The 6,597-nt window shown below is 36.5% G+C and overlaps 1 long non-coding RNA gene across 1 annotated transcript; it reads left to right on the top strand.

The window, feature by feature from the left end:
• Positions 1–4,292: 4,292 nt before the first annotated feature.
• LOC137635308 (uncharacterized) lies at positions 4,293–5,284 on the top strand. The gene is made up of 2 exons (XR_011042636.1): positions 4,293–4,758; positions 5,107–5,284. It is a non-coding gene; the product is annotated as an uncharacterized lncRNA (long non-coding RNA).
• The last annotated feature ends 1,313 nt before the right edge of the window (positions 5,285–6,597 follow it).

The raw sequence follows: 6,597 nt of genomic DNA on the forward strand, positions 1-6,597 counted from the left end.
GTTAAAACTTATCGGAGCAAGGTAGTTCAGGTGCCTATTACACTAGGAAATGGTCGTTATAAGATTCCAGCCATGGTTATTCCTGAAATAAAGATTAAGTTGAATTTGCCAATGCTCGGCACGGCAGTGAAGGGTTTTTTAGATAAAGGGTTTTCATTTGCTGATGGGGGTCTTCATTCAAATATCCGGGAAGTAAAGGATATTGAATTTCTGCTTGGTTCTGATGCTGCTTATTGTATTCCAAGTAAAGACGTCCTGTTTGGAAAGGGTACTCTGTCAGTATATGTAGATTCCCCAATGGGCGTTATGTTGGTAGGCAATGTTCAAAGATTGATCGATAATATAGATTTTTTGCCATGTCATTCGATGTCTGTTAGTGCTAGTATTCCTAGTCCACCTAGTGTGGAGTCTTTAGTAAGTGTCCACACTCACTCGTTATTTGTTGCAGATTCTATCATACCTACTTTGGATGATGAGGTTCATGACCTTCACTATGATACTTTGAAAGTTAGTAGTAATTTTTCGGTTTTGAATGACAAGGGAAAGCTTATGGAGTGTAAACTACAAAAGGCAACAAATGAAATATTGGAGCTTGAATGCCCTAAATTCATTAATTATGACCAAACTATTTATGAGGAAGAGACTGTAGAACTGAATAAGCAGTTAGTTGATTATACTTTTAATAATATATCTAGAGAAGTAGATGGTAGGATTCGAGTTCCCTTACTTTGGAATGGTGAGGTATCACACTTGCTATCGAAAAATGAACATTTAGCAGAGGTAATTTTGAAGTCTAATTTTAGGAAGCTTAAAAATAATTGGGGTTATTTACATTTAATGGATCAGACTATTAAGGATCAAATAGCAGCTGGTATAATAAAACCAATTCATGATCTTGAACAATATAAAGCCCTGCACCCAGATTATGCTTTTCTTCCTCACATGGGAATTTTTAAGCCTGAGAGGGAGACGACTAAGTGTCGTGTAGTCTTTTTATCCAATTTGAGAGAGAATGAGAAAAATAAGAAACTAAGCCTCTCTCTCAACCAGTGTATGCATACAGGTCCCACATTGAACCAAAAGCTATCCTCAGCTTTTCTTCATTTAAGGTTCGGTCAGAAATTGCTTACCTATGACTTGAAAAAAGCATTCAATATGCTTTCATTAAGTGAATCTGATCAGTCAAAATTGCTGTTTCTTTGGTATAAAAATGTTAAAGCTGGGGACTTTTCTGTTGTTGCTTATCGCAATGTGAGGCTGAGTTTTGGGTTGCGTTGTAGCCCGTTTTTGTTAATGCTTTCCTTATATTATATTTTAGCTTTTAAGGAAGAAAAGGATAAAGATTTGTCAGAATTAAAACATTTAATGTATACCTTGCTGTATATGGATAATGGTGCAATTACCATGGAAACTGGAGAGTCTTTAGAATGGGCTTATAATGAGCTGCCTCGCATTTTTGCTCCGTACAAATTCGAGGTTCAGCAGATTATCACTAATGATAATTCCTTACAAATTAAGATAGATGAAGACATGAAAACTCAGACCCCTGAAAACTACAAAGTTGTTTGGTCTTGCATGGGACAGAGTAAGAGATGAAATATTTACAAAGCCTATTTGCCTTGATGGCAAGGCCACCACTAAACGTGCTGTTTTAGGAACAATTGCTTCTCAATTTGACATATATGGCTTTAACATGCCTATTTTAAACAGAAGCCGTTTGTTTATGCACAGGCTTCAGTGCAATAAAAACCTTGGTTGGGATGCATTGTTGCCATTAGAGCTTCAACGTGAATGGGGAAATATATGTAAACAAGCTAATGCTTCTCCTCCCATTAAGATAGGTAGATATGTCGGACCAAGGAATGGTACTTATAAGCTTATGGCTTATACTGATGCTAGTCACGACTTATATGGTTCAGTAATTTTTTTGCAGCACGTTGAATCTGGTAAGGTGAGTTTTGTTCAAGCTAAGAACCGTATGATTAACACTCAGCTGAAGAATAAGTCAATTCCTTCATTAGAGTTAAATGCCATTGTTTTGGGTGTCGAAACTCTCGTGGAACTGCAAAGAGATATCTCTGGACCTTCTTGCCTGAAACCTGTTAACATAGTAGAAATGGTTCTCTATACTGATTCTCTTTGTGCCCTACACTGGCTTAATTCTTCCTCCCAGAAACTGGATAAAATGCAAAGGTGTTCAACTTTCGTAATGAATAGAATTGTTAATATTCAAAAATTGTGTCAACGATTTCCAATAAGATTCTGTTTCATTTCAGGGAAAGAGAATCCGGCCGACTGTGTTACTAGATGCCTCTCACATAAGCAGTTGTATAAAACTAATTTTCTCGTCGGTCCAGGCAAGAAGTTGGATGACCTCCCTGGTGTGGAACATGACATGACTTTTATTATTCCAAATCCCATGACTGTCACAGACTCTGGGTACCTCTCCAAGTTGAATGCACCTTTAGGGGCAGAACTTTCTCAAACTACTTTTTCTTCCTTAACAGGTTTTCCTGAATATGTTATTGATCCCTGCAATTATTCCAGCTTTCGTAAGTTGATTCTGATTTATCGAAGAATACTAGTAGGAATAAGAAACTGGAAGTCAAAGGCAGGTATATGTTCTCAAACCTCATCTGATACCAACACTAATCTCTTTGCAGAAGCTAGTAAGAGAGTTGTTATAACAGAGCAAAGGAAGTGGTTTCCAGAGATCTTTGCTTACTTTCAAAATAAGAATAGTTTTAATCTGAAGGCCATTCCTAACCTCATTACCCAGCTTAATATATTCATGGATGAAAATGGTATTCTTAGGGTTAAAAGCAAATTTAAGAAATGGTTTAGCAATAATGGTTTTCCTATTTTACTGCCGAGAGACAGTGCTTTGACGAAGCTAATTATTTTGGATGTTCATTTCAATCTGTTTCATGCAGGATGTTATTCAGTTCTAGCTGAAATACGACGACAATTTCATATCCCTAGGCATTTTTCGACCATCAAAAAAGCATTAAAACAATGTGTGCATTGTAGGCGTTTTTGTAATAGAACTTTCAAACTTAGTCAGAATTCATATAGGGAATTCAGGTCTAATTTACCATCCAAACCATTTGCTAATGTTTTCATTGATCATATGGGTCCTTTCCATGTTAGGAAGAATAATGAAACTCAAAAAGTGTGGTTATTATGCATTACATGTACTTGGAGTAGGGCAGTGAATCTTAAAATTTGCAAGGATCTTGGTGTAAAAGAATTCTTGCGATCTTTCCAGCTGCATTGTTTTGATTATGGAATCCCTGAATTATGCGTCAGTGATATGGGGACACAGCTTGTAGCTGGGGCTAATGTGATGCAGAACTTTTTAAGTGATCATGCTAGTCAGTTATATTTTGAAGAAAACAATATTCGCCCTATACAGTTTCAGCAATATTTTAAAGGATGCAGTAAGCTTGGATCTCTTGTTGAAGTTTGTGTCAAACAGGTTAAAAGATTGTTGTTTGGAAGTATAGAAAATCTTGTTTTATCTTATGATGACTTTGAATTTATTGTTTGCCACACTGTTCACCTTGTTAATAGGAGACCTATAGCCTTTAAGGAATCCCTTAGAGAAGAAGATTTAGACTTTATACCTGAACCAATTACACCTGAACAGTTAGTTAAGGGCTATGAACTGACTTCCATGAACCTCCTTCCAGAATTACAGGGTATACCAGATGAGGATCCTGACTGGCAACCTTGTGTAAATCCCCAACAGGTTAAAGATGAGTATATGAAATTAAGGAAAGTTAGAAATAATCTGTTATCAAAATATCATAACGAGTTTTTGGGTACACTGATTGACCAAGCTGTTGATAAAAAGGATAGATACCGACCTATTACACAGAGGGGTATTAAAATTGGGGATATTGTCCTACTGAAAGAGGTGCACACAAAACCTAACAATTATCCTATGGGTTTGGTGAAAGAATTGCAATATAACAGTATCGGTGAAGTTACAGGAGCATCGATACAAAAGGGTTCTACTAGGGAAGTCGTTAAAAGATACATTACAACACTAGTTCCTTTTCTTGAAAGATTAGATGATTCGGAACTTTCGTCGACTAATGATTCAGTTAAACTTTTATCAGAGCCTCCCCATGTCAAAAGAAAGGCTGCTATAGTTAGTGAGCAGAAGACCAGGGAGATTTTAACAGAGTGAAATGTTAGTGCATTGTTTATATTTTTAGATGCAATTTTTTGTACTAAAAAAGTTGCATCGCTGGTGGTGGACTAAAAGAAATTAAATTTTAGTATATTTAACGTCTTTCATATGTTAAGACATAAGATATGTAAATTGGTTAATCTATATTAATTACTTTTCCCTTATGTAATTACCCTTGACCCACTTTTAAATAGACCCTTTAACCTGTTACCCGTTGTTATCGGGAAAAAATGTTTACTTCGGGACTGACTTAGTTAGCCGAAGCAGTCTGGCAACGAATTGTCTCCGACTCGGAAGCCATACTCTCGTAGGAGATTTTAACCTTGTGCTTTTATCACTAGGACTTTGATGGATAAGATTTTCTCCTACTTTTAAAAGCCCTATGTACCAGCCATGATCGTGGTGTAGATTGATCCTTGGGAGTGACCTACCATGTTGAACAAAGTGCCGTGATTTGATGAAGTTCTACAACGCTCGTCCTCGTCGTGTCAAGAGGCTTGATCAAGAGCCAGAACATAACCTCTTAATATTGCCATTTGCCGCTCTGGAATTAATTACAGGTAAGGGTCAACTAGAGAGTGGGTCTCAAGTCAAGCCCTTTGTAAATTCCAGCTTAGGAAAGCTATTTCTTAAGTAAGGCCTTGCATGTCTTTAATATATATGTAATCATCTATGAGCCAAATTTAAGTGTCTTGTGTCTTGGCATATATCCAGGTTAACGTTAGCAATTGTTTATCCATTAGGGATTATCCAGTCAACATTATTCGATTGTTCTAGGTTAGTCAATAGCCATTTTATGTCAAATTGATTAAATGTGTAATTGACTGGTAAGCCAGGAATGATAGGCCATTTTCATAACCTTTAGTTCTGCTTGGTAATTTTAATTGATGACCTATCGAAATTTACAGGTGATTACCGAACTGAATGGAGACATTGTGTTATACCCACTACTTCGCATCTAGCTGTAATTACTTCAGGACCTCGGGCAGTTATTGAGAGCCTCTAATAGTTTATTTAAGTTGCTTATGTTTACTTAAGGGAAGTTCTCTATTTGTTAGTATATTGTTAATATACAAATTAATTATTTTATGTGTTTCCTTGGTGCCTATAGTTTTTACCAGTGTTTTTGGTGTCTCCTTGATAAGAATTTAGTTCGTTAAGCTAAGCACAGTCAGGTTGTTACTGTGTGGAATAAGTGAATGTGAACAGATCTGTCTTCTTTGTTAAAGGAAAGACGGTTACAATGTGGCTGGGTGCCACTTTGAGAATGTCGTTATCGGCGTGGCTTTTGGGCACTCAAAAATGTTCGTTAAAAGTTAGCGTCACCAAAATCTCTCTCTATTGGTTCTCATAAGTCTTTCGTGTCAAAACAGCCAATCATCGATCAGGGCATAGAGAGGCCAAGGTGGGCTCTTGAACTGCCCCATAGTTTTTGTCAGTTAGAGTTGGGAGGCTTGAGTGGTTAGACCTAGTTCGGGTCACGGGTGCCAGTATGCGTGCCGACCAGAGTACCATTTTTCCGAAGGCTTTTTCTTAGTAACGTAACGTAATGATAAACTAAAGGGCGCCCTTGTAGCTTAAATAGAATATAGCAGTTGTGGAAAATTAACAAACTGAATCTCATTTTTATGCATGATCCCTCTCTCTAATTATGTTAACCCTAAAATGGAGTGTCTCTATCTTTGTTTCCCCAAGACGTGAAGTGTGAACGCCCCTTAATACGACCTAAATCGGGTCATATATATATATATATATATATATATGATAAGAGAATGTGGCGATAGCCAGTAATTTACTTTTCTCAGAATGCAAAGGGAAATAGGCAGTTCTAAAAATCCATTCATTATAAATCCGATTTTTCGTGATCGTCATTATCACAATAAGAAATTCATATATAACATTGAAAAACTATAATAAAAAAATAAAAAAAAATAAAAATGAGTAAAAACATAGTAAAACTTCAGTCATATATGTGCATAAAACAAAAAATGGCACCAACTATCCAGAAGCTAAATAAAAAATGAATGGCATCAACAACTAACGAACATTTAATCAAAGAAAGCTATGACAAGTAGAATTGAGTGGAGGAAACTTGGGTGTTTAACGATGGAACCAGTCTTTTAATCAAAATTAACTCTAAAATAGGCAAGTCGTAGTAATTAGATACTTGCCCTATAATGCTTAAATCTTAATTGTCAACATTTATTTTGCACATCACAATTAGCCTTTGATATGGTTTTATAATACATGACCCATTGGAGGGTTATTAGGGGGCTGAACGAAGAAGAGCACTAAGGATGTGGAGGTTAGAGATTGACACTCTTAATGTTACACTCATCTAGCAGGGCTAAGCGGGTACTCGCGAACCCGAAATTTTGAGATGATGTGAAGCAATAGAA

Source organism: Palaemon carinicauda, unplaced genomic scaffold, assembly GCF_036898095.1.
Source record: "Palaemon carinicauda isolate YSFRI2023 unplaced genomic scaffold, ASM3689809v2 scaffold1123, whole genome shotgun sequence".
Taxonomy (NCBI): domain Eukaryota; kingdom Metazoa; phylum Arthropoda; class Malacostraca; order Decapoda; family Palaemonidae; genus Palaemon; species Palaemon carinicauda.